The sequence below is a fragment of the Phycodurus eques genome, chromosome 10, assembly GCF_024500275.1.
Source record: "Phycodurus eques isolate BA_2022a chromosome 10, UOR_Pequ_1.1, whole genome shotgun sequence".
In the NCBI taxonomy this organism is placed as follows: domain Eukaryota; kingdom Metazoa; phylum Chordata; class Actinopteri; order Syngnathiformes; family Syngnathidae; genus Phycodurus; species Phycodurus eques.
Genome location: NC_084534.1, coordinates 12,492,627 through 12,514,715, shown reverse-complemented (window position 1 = coordinate 12,514,715; position 22,089 = coordinate 12,492,627). Strand labels below are relative to the sequence as shown.

The 22,089-nt window shown below is 41.8% G+C and overlaps 1 protein-coding gene and 1 non-coding gene across 5 annotated transcripts in view; one reads left to right on the top strand and one right to left on the bottom strand.

Annotated features, from left to right (window-relative positions):
* The window catches only part of LOC133408307 (vitamin D3 receptor B-like), a 49,241-nt gene extending 34,480 nt beyond the window's left edge, over positions 1 to 14,761 (bottom strand). The window contains exons 1-3 of one of the 4 annotated variants that reach the window (XM_061687035.1): positions 14,672 to 14,761; positions 13,930 to 14,003; positions 13,817 to 13,843 (exon numbers count right to left, since the gene is read on the bottom strand). The gene's annotated coding sequence lies outside the window, so the exon portion shown is untranslated. Of the gene's footprint in view, positions 1 to 13,816; positions 13,844 to 13,929; positions 14,004 to 14,667 lie in introns of all 4 variants that reach the window. The other 3 variants (XM_061687034.1, XM_061687032.1, XM_061687033.1) reach the window with 3 other exon arrangements.
* Positions 14,762 to 21,066: 6,305 nt separating this feature from the next.
* Positions 21,067 to 21,138, top strand: trnaq-uug (transfer RNA glutamine (anticodon UUG)). Its single transcript has one exon. It is a non-coding gene; the product is annotated as a tRNA-Gln (tRNA).
* Positions 21,139 to 22,089: the final 951 nt, after the last annotated feature.

Genomic DNA, 22,089 nt, shown 5'->3' with positions numbered 1-22,089 from the left:
TCTGGAAGGAGCTAGACTAAGTAGTTCTGAGCATCCCAGACAGAGAGAGAGTCGTGATTGGTGCAGATTGTAATGGCCATGTTGGTGAAGGAAATAGGGGTGATGAAGAAGTGATGGGTAAGAATGGCATCCAGGAAAGGAACTTGGAGGGACAGATGATGGTAGACTGTGCAAAAAGGATGCAAATGGCTGTAGTGAATGAAGATTAGCCGAAGTAAAACAGAATATATGTGCATGAATGAGAGGGGTGGTGGGGGAAGAGTGAGGCTACGGGGAGAAGAGATAGCAAGGGTGGAGGACTTTAGATACTTGGGGTCAACTGTCCAGAGCAATGGTGAGTGTGGTCAGGAAGTGAAGAAACCCTAAATTGTGAGTGTGTTGCCTAACCTCATTCATTGTCTGTTCCTGATAGGTTTGCAGGTCTTTTCAAAGTAGATGAGTGTCCCTCGTATATAGTTTTAAGTCCACACGCATCAATTTACATACTGTATGCAGTTTTTGTAGTGCATGTAAATGTCAAGTATGTCTTTAATTGTACTAATGTATGAAAATATGACTCCACCAAGAAAAGTAAATCACCTTTTCCCATTGATGCCTCCCAGGATGAGGAGCCAGCAGGGATGAGACAGATTTATATTTAGCCTGCAATTCAAGTGTCTCATGAATGTGTTATATTTGGCCCACTTTTTAGATTTCAAAAACAGACATGTTTGTGTTGATGTCTTGTGTCTGGTCCATGTCGCTGTGCCGGCGGTTAATACTAGTCCTCCCTTTCTAGCTGCGGAAGGGTACACTTGGGCTACGTGACCCAGAAATCACAAAGAGGTCCTGCCTTCCCGCATTCACTGGATCGATGTATACTTTCCTCGCTGCCATCGCCCCTGCTTCCCCTCCACTTATCTCTTATATGGCCTGCTTCTCTCGTACATCCCTCTTTCCTTCAGCACCACACTTTGTACACTCTCCTGTAGGTTGATGATTTGCCTCTTTGACTGCAGCAAATTCAGAGGGAAGGAGATGAGAACTGTCTGCATGACGATTGTGACCAATTGTAATACAGGCAGTGTTCAAACGATGTGAGGTTGTCAACGGCACCACAGTGCGAGGGATGCATAAGGCAAAAACAAGTGGGCTCATGGTAAACGTTTGCTTTAAATGTGACTAAATAGTTGTCATTTCTCTTCAGCGCACATCAGTATTGCACGTTTGTGCTTACTTGGTATATAATGGGTCACCTGAGGGTAGAGCTATAAAATCAATCTTGTACTCTGACCAGTGTTTTGAAAAAGAGTACATTCAGTGAATCACAACTTTAAAGAATCAAGGGTCCAGTGCTGTGAAAAAGTATTGTCCCCCTTCTCAAATTCTTACATTTTTGCATAGTTTCCCCACTGTGTTTAAGATAATCAAACAAATGTAAATATCAGACAATTATAACCTAAGTGAACTTAAAATGCTATTTTTATATGGTGATTTCATTAATTAAGGGAAAAAAAGCTATTCAAAGTTACCTGGCCTTGTGTGAAAGGGTCTTCTTTTCCTTTCGGGTTGTCCCTTTAGGGGTCGCCACAGCGCGTCATCCTTTTCCATGTAAGCCTATCTCCTGCATCCTCCTCTCGAACACCAACTGCCCTCATGTCTTCCCTCACTTCCCTCTGGACGTGTCCAAACCATCGAAGTCTGCTCTCTCTAACTTTGTCTCCAAAACATCGAACCTTGGCTGTCCCTCTGATGAGCTCATTTCTAATTTTATCCAACCTGGTCACTCTGAGAGGGAACCTCAACATCTTCATTTCTGCCACCTCCAGCTCTGCTTCCTGTTGTCTCTTCAGTGCCACAGTCTCTAATCCGTACATCATGGCTGCCCTCACCACTGTTTTATAAACTTTGCCCTTCATCGTAGCAGAGACTCTTCTGTCACATAACACACCAGACACCTTCCTCCACCCGTTCCACCCTGCTTGGTACTCGTTTCTGTGGAGCAGGCCAGTGTTCTTTTTCTCTCATGCCAGGTTCCCCAAAAATGATAAGCATTAAAGGGAGAGTTTGCAGTTTAAAAAGCAACAACACTCATACATGCATACATGTTAAAACTGTCTGTACGACTTAATAGTAGAATATTGTTAAAATAGTCTTTTGAAAATGTTGTACATTCCAAAACATACAATGTCAAGCCACTAGCATTGGCTAAGATCGACATTTATACTGTTCACGTTCGTACGGTGCACGTCTCGTACACGTTCACGTTTGTGAGGGGCGCAGCATTGGTCAGAAACGCTAGGGGGAGGGAGGAGTGGATTGAGGCTACATTCAAATCTTGCTAGCAGCTCGAAAACTGCAAACTCTCCCTTACAGTCATATGGTAATCTTGGTGTGTCATAAACTTGTGTCATGACTTGACTGTTGCCAACGGTGGTCGACCGGTTAGCGCGTCTGCCTCACAGTTCTGAGGACTGGGGTACAATCCCCGGCCCCGCCTGTGTGGAGTTTGCATGTTCTCCCCGTGCCTGCGTGGGTTTTCTCCGGGCACTCCGGTTTCCTCCCACATCCCAAAAAATTGACAACTCTAAATTGCCCGTAGGTGTGAATGTGAGTGCGAATGGTTGTTTGTTTGTATGTGCCCTGCGATTGGCTGGCAACCAGTTCAGGGTGTGCCCCGCCTCCTGCCCAATGACAGCTGGGACAGGCTCCAGCACACCCGTGACCCTAGTGAGGAGAAGCGGCTCAGAAAATGGATGGATGAATGGATGATTGTTGCCAAATCTTCAGGTTTACACAATCCCCAGGATAGGGTTAGTTAAGGTTTTGAAAGACTATTCACTGTTGGTATCTCCAAATGCAAGCATCTATAGCAGCAAGTGTAATTAACTAAGTAGCACCAAGTTTTATAATTGTACACAATAGCTTTATAAGTAGGTGCATACCAAGTTTCATGTAAATCCATCCAGTTGTCCTGAGAAATAACATTACTGGTGAAATCACGTGATACTATTACAAAATTCCTGTTACCATGGCAACTGATGCTGAAAATTGCAAGAAGTAATGGCAAAATAAAGTATTGTTACGTGGTGTCAGTGAGTACTCAAATGTTCATAAGTACGTCTGCAAACATACTGTAAGTGGGATCGGTACATCCTACTGATTAGTGGTGGATGTAGGCAGCGCTCAAAGCACCTGATTGTGTCACATGATACCATACTCTTAAGAGGGACTGTCTTCATTATCAGTGTGCAATAGTTCTCTATTTTCAGTCATGTATCCCTTACAAGGTACTCTTTCTCATGAGTTTAAAATAGAAGCGTTTTGATCAGCCACATTTCCACAAAGCGGTACGGTTTAGTTCCATTCACTGCGGAAGGGTTTTGAAGGGTAGTCCCTGATTTCGCTTGTGTTTCTAGTGTTTGGAAGAATTGTGATTAGGGTTGGGCATTGAGAATCAAGAACCGATTGGAACCGGGACTAACATTCCGGTTCTCCCGGGATTGTACAAAAATTCAGCTACTAGTTGCGATGACTACAGTCCGCCAACCTCGAAAAAAGAAAGTGGCGAAAAACCAACAAAGAAGCGGCGAAAACCAACGAAGAAGAACGCGCACAAAGCCGTGCTTGTGCCCAACGGCAGCGACCATCAAAAGTGTTAACCTCAGTGCAACAACTTGGATTAAGATTATATTGTGCAAAGGAGGCTTTCACGATGTGTAGAAGTCTGACGAGCTCCCTCACGTTCCGAGCCTCAGCCTACACCGTGTAGAACTTTAATTACGTAAATTGGGTGAGTGAAACAATAAAATATGTCTATTCCAACATTGAGGCGGCTAACAAGTTAAATGCTGGGTTGCACTCTTGCACGGATGGCTTTTAGCGTTTATTTTAGTCTTCAAACCAACATAAGAGCTGATGACTGACACAAAAATAAAATAAATTACCATACTGGAAAGAAAGTAGAAACAGTCACATTACAAGCTTAACATTGAGCAAAAACTTTACCAACCGTCAAACTAGCATCTTTACATCACAATGAATTGGGACAAAATTCACAAAAACGTGTCTCATCGGTGGGTAAGTAAAGGAATCAACGTTTTATAGCGTTTGGTTCCATTACTTTTGTGGTCAAAATACACTGGTGTCAGGTGAAGGGGACGTTCCCGTGCGTAGCCTTCAAAATAAAAGGCTACATGCTTAAAACAGAAAGTCAAGTTAAAACTTGCACATATAAACCATTCGATGTGATAAAACAGTCACAAATAACTATTTCAACAATGCTGTATTTAACTTTTATCTGAAACGATAATGAATATTAAGTCAACTTGAGAATCGTTTGGAACGCGAATTAAAATGAAGAACCATAATCGAGACCGGAATCGCTCAAATTCAAATGATGCCCAACCCTAATGGTGATAGCTGTGTCACCAACATAAATAGTGCGCCATCATAGCAGCGTGACAGATCAACACAGTCAACAAAGAACGACTAAAGGCTTCTTTATACTCGCGCGGGTGGCAACCACGCTGACGTCACTGCGGCTATCCTGTGCGCAGTTTGCCTTTATGGTCGAGCGCAACCCACACGCGCAGTTTTGAAAATGTACTGCAGTTTTCCTCCAAGTCACGGGTGTCACTACGGCTGGTATTGGCTAGGACGCCACAGGGTGGAATTTGCTCTGCATTTTTTTGGACATTTTCAATAGCCGTTTTTACCTTCCTTTCCGTAACAAGGAACAAAGCAACAACAATGGTGACCGTGGAACAGTGTCTGCTAGAACAAATTGACCTAGATGACCAGATGATATGTTTAATTATGCTGCAAAATCGATCAAGAAGGCGGCGGCGTAGCTGGTATGTGGAACCGGGAGGAACGCTGAGTACGTCCTCACAGCATGTGACTAGAACGGACCAATCACGAGAGATGATGTCCGCGGCATTCTACGCGCAGCAACATTTTTTGCCGTGTGCGCGTCAATTGACGTACAGGGGCCGCGCGGGCCAATGCGTCGGTCATGTGATGTAATGCGGCCGTTGTCGGCTGCGCGAGCGCGGGAGTGTAAAGTGGCCTTAAGGCTAGACTCGGCTCACCTTAATACATCTGGAGTACACAACCTTCATAGGGGCCCATTTGAGTGTTTCCTCTAAGAGCCAGGAAAAATGCATGGGAAAATATGACTAATTAAATGTGTATTCTAAAACAGTTGTGTTTTTTTTATTTTTTTTTTATTTGCATAACCCTTCCTCTGAGGCCTTGTTTTTTAAGAATTGCATGGCAATACATATTAAATGCTCTCACTGGCCATCTATAGCCCACAGGCTGTAAGCTCCCAACCCCTGATGTAGGTACTACACCACTGCGATTAGTACCCCATTATGAGGATGCCCAGCGGTACAGGGGGTTGGTTATTCCAGAAAGGATGTTCAACACAATGTTCAGTCTAAACTTAAGCTCTGAGTTGTTTTCCTCTGAAATCAAGAACTCTTGAGTATTCGATTGTGGAAGAGCTGATCTGAATTAGTTCAATCCACTCCCTTGTAGCATGTTCACGTTGCGCTAAGCATGTGCACGGCCACAACAAAAAGACATCAATGAAGCCTCGATATGTCAATTCACCATGGCAACAGAGAGAAACGTCAAGTTACTTTCCCCCCCTTGAAATTGGAGTTGCTAATGTGAGTGTGTAGTGACTATGAAAATATATTTAGTAAAAAAAAAACTGTAAAAAAAAAAAAAAAAGAAGGGCGTCGGAGCAAATTGATGCAGAAATCAATCCGTAAATTGAAATGCACCACTATTTGATGAACTGACTTAACAATTACCGCACTTCAAATAACAGCATATAGGTGAAAAGGCGCTGTAGTGAATAACATCCAAACATACAATAACATCTGATTTTCATTTGGGTGCAATCCAGCGTTACACAAGTGTACATGGAAGCAGTCATTCAGACAGGCAAGGCATATTTTGCCCAGCCATGACTGGACCTAACTTAGCTTTTATTTGTAACTAACTGACTTTTAACAATTGATTAAATACCCTGTAAAGTGAATTTAGAGATATGTTTCAAAACGTCTAACTACATTATCATATTTGATGATATTGGCTGAAAACATAAAAAGACTTGCCTACACAGTACTGAATTTAGATATAGCTTTAAACTGTTTTTCACCATTTCAGTTTTCCTGATTTTTTTGGACGTGGCTAAAACGGCGCCCAGTTATGCACTTGAGTATCCAACAAGAGCTTCATTTTATAGACTTGCTGACTTTTTTAATCATTCAAATTTGGTAAGGCTGTTAGCAACTCTTCTCTGAGGTGTGTCAAATTTAAAGGACATATAGTTCCACTTTAATTAAATATTCATTCAGTATTCATTAGTCCACAGATCTTTATTTAACACAAATCTAGATATTTGTATCATTTATTTGTAGACCAAAATGTAACTGCCTATGTGAATTAAAATGAATCATTTAATTAACCCATTTTAGATAAAACAGCTAAATGAATGCAACAGATGTCATAGGACTCTTGATAATGTAGCTCGGCGTACCAGATTAAAGAAATGGGTGAGCTGTAGTGACTTTACCCAACCTGCATTAGACTCATGCCAGTTTGAGCGGCATCGTGTCTATCATAATTTAATAAAACATGAGTACAGATGAATGATTTGCACATTAGTCACTTGCAATCCTGACTGAGGGACTCATCTTTGATTTTTCTTAAAGGTTTGTGCTCAGTAATGATCAGTGATCATTACAGTTGGCAAGCATTTAACTGCGACATTTCCTACCAGTGGACACACCATTGCTTTTATGCAATATGCTCTCCATAGCCACACAAAACTTCACTTAGCAAAAAAAGAATGTTTGTGGCATGTACAAAATTTGTCCACGGTGTGTGAGACTACGATATATGGCCGGAGAATCTATTTAATAAATCAATCTGGGAAAGCCAGCATATCATGTTACATTTGGTTGTGCCTCATTATTGATGGGGTCGCAGAGAAACAGACAAGCCATGTTTGCTTCAGGTGAGAGGAGACTAATATAAAGTCAGGGTTTAGCATACAAAACCTGCCAGATTGCAGTTTAGGGTCAGAGTTAGAGACTGTTTACCATGATTAATGACTGAATTTCTCTTACCAGTTTCTCTGGACTGGCAAATTCATACTTAATTAATAGTAATAATAATAATAAAAGTAAAAGTAATAATAGTTAGTTAATTTATTGAGTATTTATATAACCTGCTTTCTTGAATGCACCCCAGATCACTTATCTAGCGTACACACGAATGGCAACTGCACTGTACTGTACTGTGATGTTTGGTGGTAATGGGGCAAATTTGTCCACACCTCAGATGGTGCTAATTCAAAGAAACGCTTCAGGGTGATAATATTGAATGATGAGCATTATCTAATAACACACTTAAAACTATAATCCCCAACTTTTTTCATTAAAAAAGTCATTTTCACCCAAGCCACTATTGTAGATGACACAATGCTGATTAAGCCATTCAGCTCCTTTAACATCTTGCTGTATTTGTCAGTATGATATTTTTATATTTAATGAATAGACTATTAATTTGCCACGCTGGGCCCTATCGGTGGCACACGGCAAATGACGGCACGGAAATGACAGCATGAAAATGATGCTTATCCTTCAAAATATAGTAAAAATGTTGGAGAATCAGTAATAAGGGGCATAACAGGCATCGCCTAAGTCATATCGAAGCAACGGCTCTGTTCTTTTGGTGCGGCCGACACAACCTGGAGCTGAACATGCTCTAGACTGTAGAGATGATCGTGGACTTCAGGAGGCATCCTTCGACACAGCTGCCCCTCACGTTGTCCAGCTGCCTTGTGTCAACCGTCGAGACCTTCAAGTTCCTGGGAATTACCGTCTCTCAGGACCTGAAGTGGGCAATCAACATCAACTCCGTCCTCAAAAAGGCCCAGCAGAGGATGTACTTCCTGCGGCTTCAGAGAACGCACGGCCTGGCACGGGAGCTGCTGAGGCAGTTCTACACAGCAGTCATCGAATCAGCCCTGTGTTCTTCCACCACAGTCTGGTTTGGTGCTGCTACAAAAAAGGACAAACTCCGACTGCGACGGACAATCAAAACTGCTGAAAAGATTGTCGGTACCCCCCTACCCACCCTTGAGGACTTGCATGGTGCCAGAACTAAGACAGGAGCGTGCAAAATCCTCTCGGACCCTCCACATCCCGGTCACCACCTCTTCCGGCTCCTTCCCTCAGGTAGGTGCTACCGATCAATGCAAACTAGAACTAGCAGACATTCCAACATCCTTCTTCCCTCTTGCAATCAACTTCTTAAACAGCTAACCTACAATTCCATTGCAACATGCTGCCAATTTTTTTGTCGTGACTTTGTTGTCACATTTCTGTTGGGCGAATTATACATACTCGTGCACTCACTGTAGTCGTCTCGTCACGCTGCACTATTTGCATATCTGTTGTTGACCAATGCTGGCCACTCATGCCAGAATAGCATCTGCCCCACTTGCACACTGACTGAGAAGTATTTGCACACATTTGCACAATCAACATTGTCCCAGATTATCACGTTACTAGTCACTTTAAACTGCATACACTCCTTGAAGTCTCGGCACCCTTTGCACAATGGTCATTGCTATATTAGTCATTCAAACTGCTCTAATTGCTAGAGGACTCTGCATCTTTTTGCACAATTGTAAAAAAAAAAATTAAAAAAAAAAAAAAATTGTACCGGCATTACCTGATAACCACCAGTCTTAGTGTGTGAGCACTAAACAGGAAAGTGACCAATGATTTCTCAGTTGCCTTGTCACAAGAAGACACACACACACACACAAAATGATACCACAGCTGTGAAAAATGCTCTGGAGAGCCACCCAGATATTCAGATGAACTTCCATCAAAGTTAACAAATTTGACTACCATCCAGTAGATCTAATAAGGACCCGGAGCGTGACTGAGTGAGAGTTGTAACAAAGTGGATAAAGTGGACGAGCCAGGCAACAACCCTGAGCAGAAATTGCTTTAACTACACAAAGACACGGAAGAGAGAGAGGATAAAGTGGTAAATTAAAAAATGAAAAGGGCCCAGGAATGTCAGCAATGAACTTTGGAAACCACATCCCAACACATATGAGTCAAAGTCAAAATCTCATCCGGACATACAACAGTTGTGAAAATGGGACCTAAAGCTGTGGAAAGAGGCCCTCTCTGCAGGCCTAATGAGCATCCTCTGTCCACATCATGTGAACAATCCCACAAAAGGTCCTAAAAGTGTTCCATGCCACGAGAGAAAAACGTAGGTTGAGGTGTTTTGGCGCATTCCCCGCACTGGTCACCATGAGTACAGAAGATACATAAAACGTATCAGATCTGGACTGACCTGGTGTTCTCAGAAGGGGGCCACAATGGAAACGTGAGCCTTTAGTCACATCTTAGAGCACAACCACCATTAAAAAAAAAAAGAGTGGGAGGGATAATGTGGGCAAGCAAGATGATATTTAAAATGATGAAAGTGAATGCTTAGAATGTCTCAGGAGAGCATACGAATGAAGGAGAATTGGAGCAAACTACAACAACAAAGTCGATAAAGAGTTTTGCAATGCAGCGAAACAACTGGCGAGCTGACTAGTTCATTCCTGTCCCTTCTCTTCCTTCTCTCATGCGCCCTCGCCTGTGCGGGTGTATATCATGCTATTTTCCTGCGATCACAGGGAGTATGTTACAGCAGCAGTATCAGCACATGACAAGGTGACCTGTGCCCCACACAGGATGGGCTAAACTGGGGTGGAAGAGGGTGGGTGGGGCGCCCCGTGTTCAACTCTATGGTCTCTGCACCACTTGCTCCCCCTACCCAGGCCCCTGCTGCTGGCCGGGAGAGGGAGAGACAAGGAGGGTGGGGGGTGGGGGTGGGGGAAGGGGGAGAGAGAGAGAGAGAGAGAGACAGAGAGAGAGAGAGAGAGAGAGAGAGCACCAGTGACGGCTGCCTGCCCCTTTTGCTGGGCCCCTTGCTGGACTCCAGAGGGGGAAAGGCAGGGAGAAGGCCACTCGAACACACACACACACACACACACACACACACACCAAGAGTCCTGTTTATGCCTGTGCTGAATTTGACAGGGAATGCACATTCTCAAGCACACACGGTCATGCAAGGAGAGCTAACTGGACAGAACCGGACAGGCAACACACGTGAGGGTGGAAATGGTCGCAAACGCGCAGAAGCCAATCTTATATAAGGGTCAAAAATGCTCCCTAAGAAAATAAATGACTATGAATGTTGGCCAGTTGGGTTGAACATACATTGAATATTAAAGTCAAATAAGTCCAGAAAAGACTATAATAAAAGATACAAATTTGTTTGCCAATAGCATAGTTGCCTAGATCGTATTTGGAAAAAAATAATAAAACGTTTTTAGCCAGTACATTGATATTTTGTATTGATTTGTTAACAGTATGTTAAAAAATAAGACGTATGTTTTTAAAATTGAAAAACAGAATTCTTATAATAGCAATATTAAACTGCATTACACTACCGTAGTGTACAATGTACATCGCATATGTTAAGTTGTGTCCTACATGTTATGTTGCCTTCAAAGAATTCCTTCTGCTTGAGTTGCTCTTCATCTCCAACAAATATAACCTGTGTGATGTCTTTGGCCTAGAAACCATCAACCACAAGAGTTAATGAGGACCTGCAGACATCAGAGTGAACTTACCACTTCATTAGTTACAAAGACAAGTGAACATATGTGGCATGTACATACAAGTGGCTTTTTACAGCTCAGTACAACGGCCTCTTTCTTGCTATATGTTACATGTGAGAAGGAAGCCACCAATTACTACGGTCAAGAAAGAAGGGAAGGGGAGGGCATGGATACCTAATGGACTGTACCATCCCCACCACGCACACACATCTCCATAAATAACTGCAAATTAGATATACTGCATCTGTACTTCCCTCAAAACTACGACAGGTTTGTCATGTGATTCCAAAGCGGAACATATGCCAGTGTTTCTTGAGAAGGCTATGATGTTGGAAAGGGAGCAGGCATTCATGATTTTTCTATATTCAGGAAATGAAGCGGCCCATATTAAAACAACATTGTGCATGCTATAAAAAGGTGCAGAATACTAAGAAACAGATACAGATTGTGAGAAATAAAGCACAATCACTGGAAGGGATCGTAATGGGGACAATTAGTGCCTAAATAGCTGGGGTCGGGAAGGAGGTGGCGGGCTGGCTATAAATTTAGATGAAGGCATCCTTTTGTAAATTCTCCTCATTTTGACACGATCATAAGTGCCACGGTGCTCATTGACAATGCAAGTGACATGCTTGGATGTATAAATAAACACCAATTGAATACATGAATAATAAAATGGAAGAATCCGTACTTTGTAGTTGTGGTTAAGAATGGGAATAATGATTGTTAAGAATTTTTTTTACATGGAATTCATTGTGTATTTACAAGAGCTTGAAGCAATTTAGGTAAAATTGAGTGCACTAGTACTTACACCAAAGAGCGATATTCTCTTTTGCTACAACATGAAAAGGGAGTACAGAACATGCAGAAGGAGATAGATCTCCATGAAAAATTATTAACCAGTCAACTCCTGATTTTCCCCTATTGTGCATCAACAAAATGTAGTCAAATGCTGATGCTTACTTGTGGCGATGATCTATAAATACTGTAGTATAATACATTTGTCAGCAGCTAAAGACAGCATAATGATTCACTGTTGAGAGGATTTTGACAAATTTAACAGCTATTTGCATAACACATTTATTACTGCCGTGACAGTCAATTCCTAGCACACAACTTTATTTCTTCCAAGTGTTCATTGTACGGTGGCCAACTGGTTAGCACGTCTGCCTCACAATTCTGAGGTTCAAATCCTCCCTCGCCTGTCTGGAGTTTGCATGTTTTCCCCGTGCCTGTGTGGGTTTTCTGCGGGGACTCCGGTTTCCTTCCACATCCCAAAAACATGCATGGTAGGTTAATTGAAGACTCTAAATTGCCCGTAGGTGTGAATGTAAGTGCGGATGGTTGTTTGTTTATATGTGCCCTGCTATTGGCTGGTGACCGCTTCAGAGTGTGCCCCGCCTGTCACCCAAAGATTGCTGGGATAGGCTGCATCACGCCCGCGACCCTAGTGAGGATAAGTAGTACGGAATATGAATGAAAGAATGTTCATTTTGGATGGGTATTTCCTTAGTACAACCCCAATTCCAATGAAGTTGGGACGTTGTTTTAAACATAAATAAAAACAGAATACAATGATTTGCAAATCATGTTTAACCTATATTTAATTGAATACACTACAAAGACAAGATATTTAATGTTCAAACTGATAAACTTGATTGTTTTTAGCAAATAATCATTAACTTAGAATTCTATGGCTGTAACATGTTCCAAGAAAGCTGGGACATGTGGCAAAATAGACTGAGAAAGTTGAGGAATGCTCATCAAACGCCTGTTTGGAACATCCCACAGGTGAACAAGCTAATTGAGAACAGGTGGGTGCCATGATTGGGTATAAAACGAGCTTCCCTGAATTGCTCAGTATTTCACAAGCAAAGATGGGGCGAGGTTCACCTCTTTGTGAACAAGTGCGTGAGAAAATAGTCGAACAGTTTAAGGACAATGTTCCTCAACGTACAATTGCAAGGAATTTAGGGATTTCATCATCTACGGTCCATAATATCATCAAAGGGTTCAGAGAATCTGAAGCAAGCAACATTGAATGCCCGTGACCTTCGATCCCTCAGGCTGCACTGCATCAAAAACCGACATCAATGTGTAAATGATATCACCACATGGGCTCAGGAACACTTCAGAAAACCAATATCAGTAAGTACAATTCAGCGCTACATCCATAAGTGCAACTTGAAACTCTACTATGCAAAGCAAAAGCCATTTATCAACAACACCCAGAAACACCCGAGCTCATCTAAGATGGACTGATGCAAAGTGGAAAACTGTTCTGTGGTCGACGAGTCCAAATTTCAAATTGTTTTTGGAAATTGTGGACATCATGTTCTCTGGTCCAAAGAGGAAAAGAACCCTCCGGACTGTTATGGACGCAAAGTTCAAAAGCCAGCATCTGTGATGGTATGGGGCTGTGTTAGTGCCAATGGTATGGGTAACTTACACATCTGTGAAGGCACCATTAATGCTGAAAGTTACATACAGGTTTTGGAAAAACATATGCTGCCATCCAAGCAACGTCTTTTTCATGGACGCCCTTGCTTATTTCAGCAAGACAATGCCAAACCACATTCTGCACGTGTTACAACAGCGTGGCTTCATAGTAAAAGAGTGCGGGTACTAGACTGGCCTGCCTGCAGTCCAGACCAGTCTCCCATTGAAAATGTGTGACGCATTATGAAGCATAAAATATGACAACGGAGACCCCGGACTGTTGAACAGCTGAAGCTGTACATCAAGCAAGAATGGGAAAGAATTCCACCAACAAAGCTTCAACAATTAGTGTCCTCAGTTCCCAAACGTTTATTGAATGTTGGTGATGTAACACAGCGGTAAACATGACCCTGTCCCAGCTTTTTTGGAACGTGTTGCAGCCATAAAATTCTAAGTTAATTATTATTTGCTAAAATCAATCAAGTTTATTAGTTTGAACATTAAATATCTTGTATTTGTAGTGTATTCCATTAAATATAGGTTAAACATGATTTGCAAATCATTGTATTCTGCTTTTATTTATGTTTAACACAACGTCCCAACATTATTGGAATTGGGGTTGTAATATAACAAGTATGTACATGTGACATTACATGACATAAGTAATTGTACCTTCAGGTCGTTTTTTGGGCTATTTCCCTGCAGAAAAAAATATAAAATAAATTGTGAGCCCCACTACATATTATGTGAGCAGCTTTGGCTTATGTGTGATAGAAATGGCTCACCTGGGGATTTAGCATGCCCTTGAACACTGGCTGAGACTTGAAAGCTTTCCTCCGTTTATCCCAAGATGTTAATCCTGTTCAATAGAAAAGCAAAAAGGCATGTGGCAAGTCAGTGAAGGGGCTTTAACCCTCGGACCTGACCGACAATTACCGTTTATGTAACGCAGAACTATTATCAACACAAACATTACAAGTGCGGTGTCAATCATCACACGACCAATAATGTCATCCGAAGTTGCGCAACCTTATTGATACATCGACAAGTTTATAAGACGCGACTGGCGTTCAAATTAAGCTGTCGTAAGGAAGAAAAAAATGTCAATAAGTGGACTTTTGCACGTTCCTCTTGTGCAATGTAAGTTTTCATGCCTTAACAGTTTAACTCAACTTTCCCCCCATTACGACTTCTGTTGCCTTTTATCCTCTTTAGCCGCCGTCTTCGTGCGTGTACACACCATATTGAGCGGGAGCGTTTCTAAGTGACGAGAGGGTTGTGTTTTGTAAACCTTCCAAAATGTGGAGAGGAGTCGTCCGCCCTAGCAGACGTTGGTCGGACGCACACACGCGCGCGTAGTAGCTAACCATTTTAGCGTGGTTAGCTGGCTGCCTTTAACACGCAAACACGGCGGAACCAACTTCGCGCAGCTTGTTAAGGGAGTCGAACACTCAACGGGAACGATGTTCGCGCGCCACGAAAAAAACAAAAACGCCGTAACATTTGGAGAATAAAATTCCCACCTACTGTAGTACGACGGCATATATCCTCGGCTCTTCACTAACCAAATAGATGGCCATTACTTTTTGTTATGCACAGCCTCCTCCTCCGAGCCTCTACGGGAAAGAGGGATTTCACCCCCGCCCACATTGTCCTTGTAGCCAATCGCGTGTGAGCTCAGCGGATCGGCGCCGATCTGGTTGGTGACATGTCTATACAGCGGCGCTCCGATTGGTCCGTCTCGATGTCCGTAACGCAGAACTCCAGCCCTTGAATCAGGGGTGTGTCGTGACGTCAGAGGTAACGAAGAGGTAAACAACTTTGACCGCGTGAGCTTAAAGCAACATGCTTTTGCCTCCAATCTCTGTGGCGCACTGGAGCGACCCCCGGTGCGCGGATTACGGCGACAACATTATCAACAATGTGCCGTCTCGACTGGCGGAGATTGTCAAATTTAGGCCATGTGTTTCTCCGCACCAAAAGAGTCTTTGTTTGTAAGACGACGGGAGTTCAGTGTGTGAATACGTAAACATAATTGTACACTGGCTCTCGGTGGAAATCACAGTGTTGACATAGCACTATTAGATGCACATGCTCGCTCGCCCTGTTTTGTTTAATGCGTCTCCCCTCATTGTTGGTTTGACATCCTCAGAATGTGTGCGCTCGGGCGTGTGGAGACGAGGGGTGTGTCTCCTCTGCAGTGCACTGGTAGGCTGCGAGGCGATGCCGCCGCCCTGGCCAGTGTGTTGCCGTACATTTGCAATGCAAAGCACACCCAGTGCACCTGAAAATAGATGACTAAACAACGCCGCTGCATAATAGTGATGTTTTGTCGCGCTTCCCTCGAGTAAATATCGAATCCGCTGCGCATTCACGCTTCACGCGTTCTCATGGCATTTGCACGTCCACAGTCGTGTTGCACGTGGGAGGTGTGGTGAATGGAGGAAATGGTGGTACAGTATGTGTGTGTGTGTGTGTGCTGTTAATGCCAGCGGAGGAGGCCTATGTGAAGGTCAGGGGTGTGTCTGTAATAAAAACACTGTAAAAGGGGACAGATAGGAAGGAGAGAGGGAAAGAGGGAGAAGGGCCCCATCCGGCTTCATATATCCTCCTACAACTAAAATTGTTTTTGGACTCCTACTGCAGACCGAGTCAAAACTGCATCTGCAAATTCCATGAGTTTAACAGCTTTATCCACACACTTCTCTCAAATCTGTTTCACATACATTAGTCCGATTAGAAATCTCTTAGTTGAAAGCTAATTGCGAGTACTGTACCGTACCAATACAGCAGTTTCACATGCAGGCTATAATAATTCATTCGTTCCAGGTTCAAACAGTCACCATCATATGCCCGCAATTCACTGTAGCGGCAATATCTCAGTAACATTTTAATGTTTTTAAATGTCATACGTTTCTGAGACGCCTGAGATTAAAATAAAGGAGAGGGGACAAGAAAGCTGTTTGCAGAGCGATAGCTGTCCCATAACAATGTGTAGGTATTGTTGGGATTAATACATTTTTGTGATATGCAATCAATTCTATTGCACAAATTAGGTACAGAGCAGCCAGACCCTTTCCGATGTCGCAGTAGCATTATTGGCATGCTTCTGTCAAATCTGTTTTAATGGATATTAGTCCAATTATGACTAATTATGACAGAATTATCTTACCAAAAAGCAAATTACACTCTCAAGTATGCATTCTAACAGGAAATGAACCATTTGTTCTAAGGTCAAACTGCATGTTGCCATCATAAAACCTTTGTTAACTATTTTAGCACGTGTAAATACTGTACATGATGAAATTAAGCTATAGTATTGTAAAAGTACAGTATTCACACTAAACATGAAGATGTTTGCAGAGTGGTAGTGTCACCTAGCAGTGTTTTATAGGTTATGCTGGAATTAATAACGTTTTGTAATATTCAGTTCAACTGAGTTGGTCATATTACATACAAAGCAGCCAAACTCTTTCCTATGTCGCAGACTTGCAGTAACTTTTAGCAAAACACACTTCTCTCAAATCTGTTCCATAGATATTAGTCCAATTATTGTTGGGATTACTAAATGTTTGAAATATTCCCTTAATTGTATTGCTCATGCAACTTGTGATTAGCACGTCTGCCTCACAGTTCTGAGGTTTGGGGTTCAAATCTCAGCCCTGGCCTTCCTGTGTGGAATTTGCCTGTCCTTCCTGTGCTTGGGTGGATTTTCTCCGGGTACTCTGGCTTCCTACCACAGCCCCAAAACATACATGACAGATTTATTGAAAACTCCAAATTGTCCATAGCTTTTAATGCGAGTTATATGTGGAACGCAATCTAGTCTACGGTATAACCCGCCCCTTGCTCAAAGTCAGCTGGTATAGGCTCCAGGCTAGCTCATCTGCAACAACTCATAAGAACAAGCGCTATAGAAAGTGGATGGATGGATGGATGGATGGATTTGTATTGTACATGCCAGACACCTTCCTATGTCACGCTAAGTTCCATTCCTGGTCTTATGGTTATCATCCAACTTTTCCCCTTCGCCATCAATGATACCTATCTGTAGTAGAGTTAGTATGGAGTTCGTCTACAAAGATGATGGTTTTATCTCTTTGAGTTTTGAGGTACCCAAGATTCAGTTTGAACTCCAAATATTACTGCTTTTGGGGCATTGGATTTTATATGCACATTTATGCTCTGTCTCAAACACATAGTTTGGACGCACCTAGGAAATGTGTCAAGTTGCTGATTCACACAGTGGCTGGTAGTAAAGTGCGTGGGTGTTAGGTTCATGCTCGTCATTTGTCGATCCTTGTCCTGGGCCTCGTGCAAGTCTGACACCGCGGCCAGAATCAAGCAGCTCTACTAACAGGGATTTATTCGGCTGTGTTACAGCCTTGTCAGACTTGTATTTTTGCTCGGTCAACTTCTGTCCTCAGATGCTCCGATTCTTACATTGAGCTGGTTTGCTGTTTGGAAAGCATGAGGGTGGAAATCATAAATCAGAAACACTTGACCCACTTAAAGTGAGGGAATTTGTATTCGTGGCATTTGTGCAGTGACATGAATAGCGTCCACCGTAGAGCTCATATAGAGGCTCATGCTTTTTGGTCAGCCAGAGTTAAGCCAGCCAGTGTGACTGTGTGCTCTTCAACAGCACAGACAGACTGCACAGAACATATATAGTAAATACTGCAGTTTTCATGCTGTATTTGTGTGCATACAGACAGATTCATGGTCCTGTGCAAGTCTTGCAAGTGGCAAGTGTCAACGTGTGGAATGTGAAGCGAAATCATACAGCGCTACAGGTGTGAGGCAATAAAGAGCAATAAGTTAACACACAACATACAGACGCTCCACCTCCACATGGAATCTATGCAATAATCTATCATACTGTACAAAAATACAGCAACGCAAATTCAGGGTTATATGAACAGACTGACCCGAAATTAAGCCAACACCAGCTACATGGAAGTGAGCTATGAGAACCATTACATTTACCAACGGTCAAGTTTACTTCACCTTTAAAATTCAAACATGCCTTGCATTTGTTAGTCCACAACGGACTGGCATTTACCACAAAAGAAAGCTTGAAATGTATTCTGGACCACATGTTGTTCATTTTACTGACTAAAAAAATAACAATTCTACAGAACTAACATAGTGTCCATTAAATATTTCCTTTATTTATACAAGTGGAGGCATTTATTTTCTGTATTGTCTCAAACAATTTTAAAACTTGTCTAAACGGGAAGACAAATTTACGTACTTCCTTGTACTGTCACATATCCCCTATGGTCTTAAGTGCCATCATTAAAATCAATGTATTTATATTGTGTAGGGAGTACAGTTATACAGTATAAAACAAATTCAGAATCAACAGCAGAGTAAAACTAACACCCTGCACAAGAAACGTAAAAAGAGTCTGAGAATAACATGAATCATTAATCCTCCAAGATTACTATAAATTTTAAATAGAATACTTGGAATCAATATACTAAATACACAAATAGGATAGTATATTATCTCATATGGTCTATCACATTCTTTTCAAAGCAAATTATGTGATATTTGTTTTAAATAACTTTGAACGTTAAAAGAAAACGATTTCTATGTCAGATGAAAATGCCATAAAAATAGGTTTTTTTTTAGGGTTCAACTGTGTCTTTACATTTTGGTACTATAGCAGTTCATCATTGATTGATTAGATGATTGATTGCTTGATCGATTGCTTGATGAATTGATTATCACTGAATATATTACCTTTTTGTGTCAAAAGACCTTGTTTAGAATGTAGGTTAATGGCTGTTCCCAGATTTAAAAATACACATATATAATTGGATTTACTAAAACAAGACATTATACAGAAATTGTAATACAATCTTGGTCAAATGCAGATATGCTGACTGGGATTTATTCACACACAGGCAAGAAAAAACCTATACTTCACACTGGAGTTCAAATGTTTACCTGCAGAGGCCCGAGCACAGCTGGAAAATAGACTTTCAAGGACTGCGCCGACCGGCCCTTCATATTGGCCCCTCTGGTTCCCTCCTGTGGGAGAACGTAGGACATCGTAATTTACCTTTGGCTGTACAGTATTGTCTAGCTTGGACAAGTCACTGACAGTGTACTGATTTATTTATATTGAGTGATGGTGTGAATGTGAGTGTGAATGGTTGTCTGTCCAGACATGTGCCTTGTGATCGATTGGCGGCCAGACCGGGGCGTCGTCTGCCTTTTGCCCAAAATCAGCTGGGACAGGCCCCAGCTCCCTGTGACTCTGAACAGGACAAATGGTATAGAACAGGAATGGATGGATTACTGTACGGCAGCATGGTGCACTAGTGGCTAGCACGTCTCCCTCACAGTTCTAATGTTCTGAGTTTGAGTCTCGGCTTCCGCCTTCACATGTTCCCCCTGTGCTTGTGAGGGGTTTTCTCCGGGTACTTCGGCTTGTTCCCACATTCCACAAACATGCAGGTTAGGTCAACTGAGGATTCTAAATTGCCTGTAGGGTAGGTGTGAATGGTTGTTTGTCTGTTTATATATGCCCGAGGCTACAATCCCCCAGCGACCAGTCCTGGGTGTACACTCCCTCTTGCTCAAAGTCAGCTGGGATAGGCTCCACTTCACTGGTGGCGCTATGGAGAACAAGCGCTAGAGAAAATTGATAAATGGAATGCTGTGCTCAAATCATAAATTATAATTAAATATTATCATAGGGCAGGATGCAGCACTGTACATTATCTACTGACATACGTAAACAGTGAATCACCGAGAGTGTATGTCAATATCGGGGCAGGGTGCCCCTGTAACACTGTACCTGGACAGACAAACAAGGGTAGGACTTCTGGTTAAAAAATATAGTTGGACAACTTTATGAATTATGATAGTAGCCTTGCTTCTAGCTAACATTAGTTAATTTTACCACAACACAAAACCAAGAACGCAAGCCTGCAACAGAAGCCCATTAAAATAAATATTATTGATACACTGGGTTGCTGAAATATTGTGTATTCCTCTCCTTTGCTCTTTATTGCCTTTAAAACTAAAGAATATGTGATGCATATGTCTGGCTTCAGCTAATTTGGCGTTTTAGCAAACACAAAGCACAAATCTGTTTCACATACAAAAGGCTAATTAGAAATCTCTTATTTTAAAACACAAAGATATTTTGCTTGCTTTGAATACATTCTGATTTGCTTATAAGTCTTCCGAGGACTCATGAAATCCGAATCTATTCACATTTGAGTGGTGGAAATCAGATGATTTGGACTTTTAAAAATAATTTGAGAAATGGCTCAAACTGTTTTCAATTCCTTTCCATTTTGTGTGTGGAAAAACTTGCTGGCAAGAACAATGTTTTACTGAATTTTTGTGTTCAGTCTTGCCATTGTGCATTTAATTATCTGACTACTTATGCTTTACTGTGATTGTGTTTTAACTCAATCAGAGTTTGGCAGTTTTCAAATTTAGTTCTTTGGCCACTGTAGAAATAGAAAGCTGAATGCAGGAGGATGAATTTGCTTTAAAAAAAAAAAAAAAAAAAAAAGGTTTACTCCTGAGCAATTTGTCCCCCTCCTGCTTCTTTTATTTTAAATAGCTAGAAAGATCAACTTGGAAGTCATGACAAACAAGGTAATACGACAACAAAGTATGTTCTCATGCACACATTTATTGACGGTATTGTGTAAGAGAACGAGTCTTTTTTGCCTCACTTACGTACTTTGCGACGCCATCTCCCCACAGCTCTAACAAACAGCTAACTCTCATGTTAGCATGTCACGCTAACGTTAGCGTGATGTGCTGGAGAAGGTGCGTAAAATTGCAGTTACTACATATGTGGAAACGGATTGGCGATCAATCGAAACTTTAACCGGTGGTGTTTTTGTTTTGCATGTATACCACAATAAATGCCAAAAAACGTCAATGGTCCCGTGGTGTAATGGTTAGCACTCTGGACTTTGAATCCAGCGATCCGAGTTCAAATCTCGGCGGGACCTCATCCTTTTATGCCGTATGCGTGTGTAATTTTCACTATAGCTGACAATGTACAGTATGTTTTAAGAATCACATGTACATAGATAAATGGCTAGATTAATAATTATAGATATATTCAGATACCTTGAATGTAGACATTACCTATGTATATGCAGTATATAAGACACTAAAAAAAAAAATATCTGGTTATTTAAACGTCCCCATTTTTTAAAGTAAAGCTGTTTTTTTTTAAACCCAAATTAACAATGTCCAAATTATTCAGACAAACTGTACTTTTCTTTCAAAAAATAAGGCCATTTAAAGGCACCCCCAAACGTTTGAATGGTAGTATATGTGTATATATCATGTATTAAATGACAAATATAAAATATAAATAATATTTTCTAAAAATACACTAAATTGTGTTTGAATGGTTTATGCCCTGCAATTGGCTGGCCACCAGTCCAGGGTGTACCCCACCTCTCGGCCAAAATAAGATGGGATAGGCTTCAGCTCATCCATGGCTCTAATGAAGATTACGCTGAAGAAAATGAATGGATAAACAATAACCTACACACACTTTACAAATAGTTTTCCAATTTAAAACCCCTGCAAAAAATGAAGATTGCACTAATTAGCCATCCATTTTCTTCACCACTTATCCTCACTATGGTCACGGGGGTGTGCTGGAGCCTATTCCAGCTAACTGGGGGCAGGCGGCGGGGTACACCCTGAACTGGTCGCCAGCCAATCGCAGGACACATATAAGCAAACAACCATTTGCACTCGCATTCATACCTATGGGCAATTTAGTCTTCAATCAACCTACCACGCATTGTTTTTGGGTTGTGGGAGGAAACCGGAGTGCACGGAGAAAACCCACCCAGGCACAGGGAAAACATACAAACTCCACACCGGCAAGGCCATATTTGTACCCAGGTCCTCAGAACTGTGAGGCGGATGTGCTAACCAGG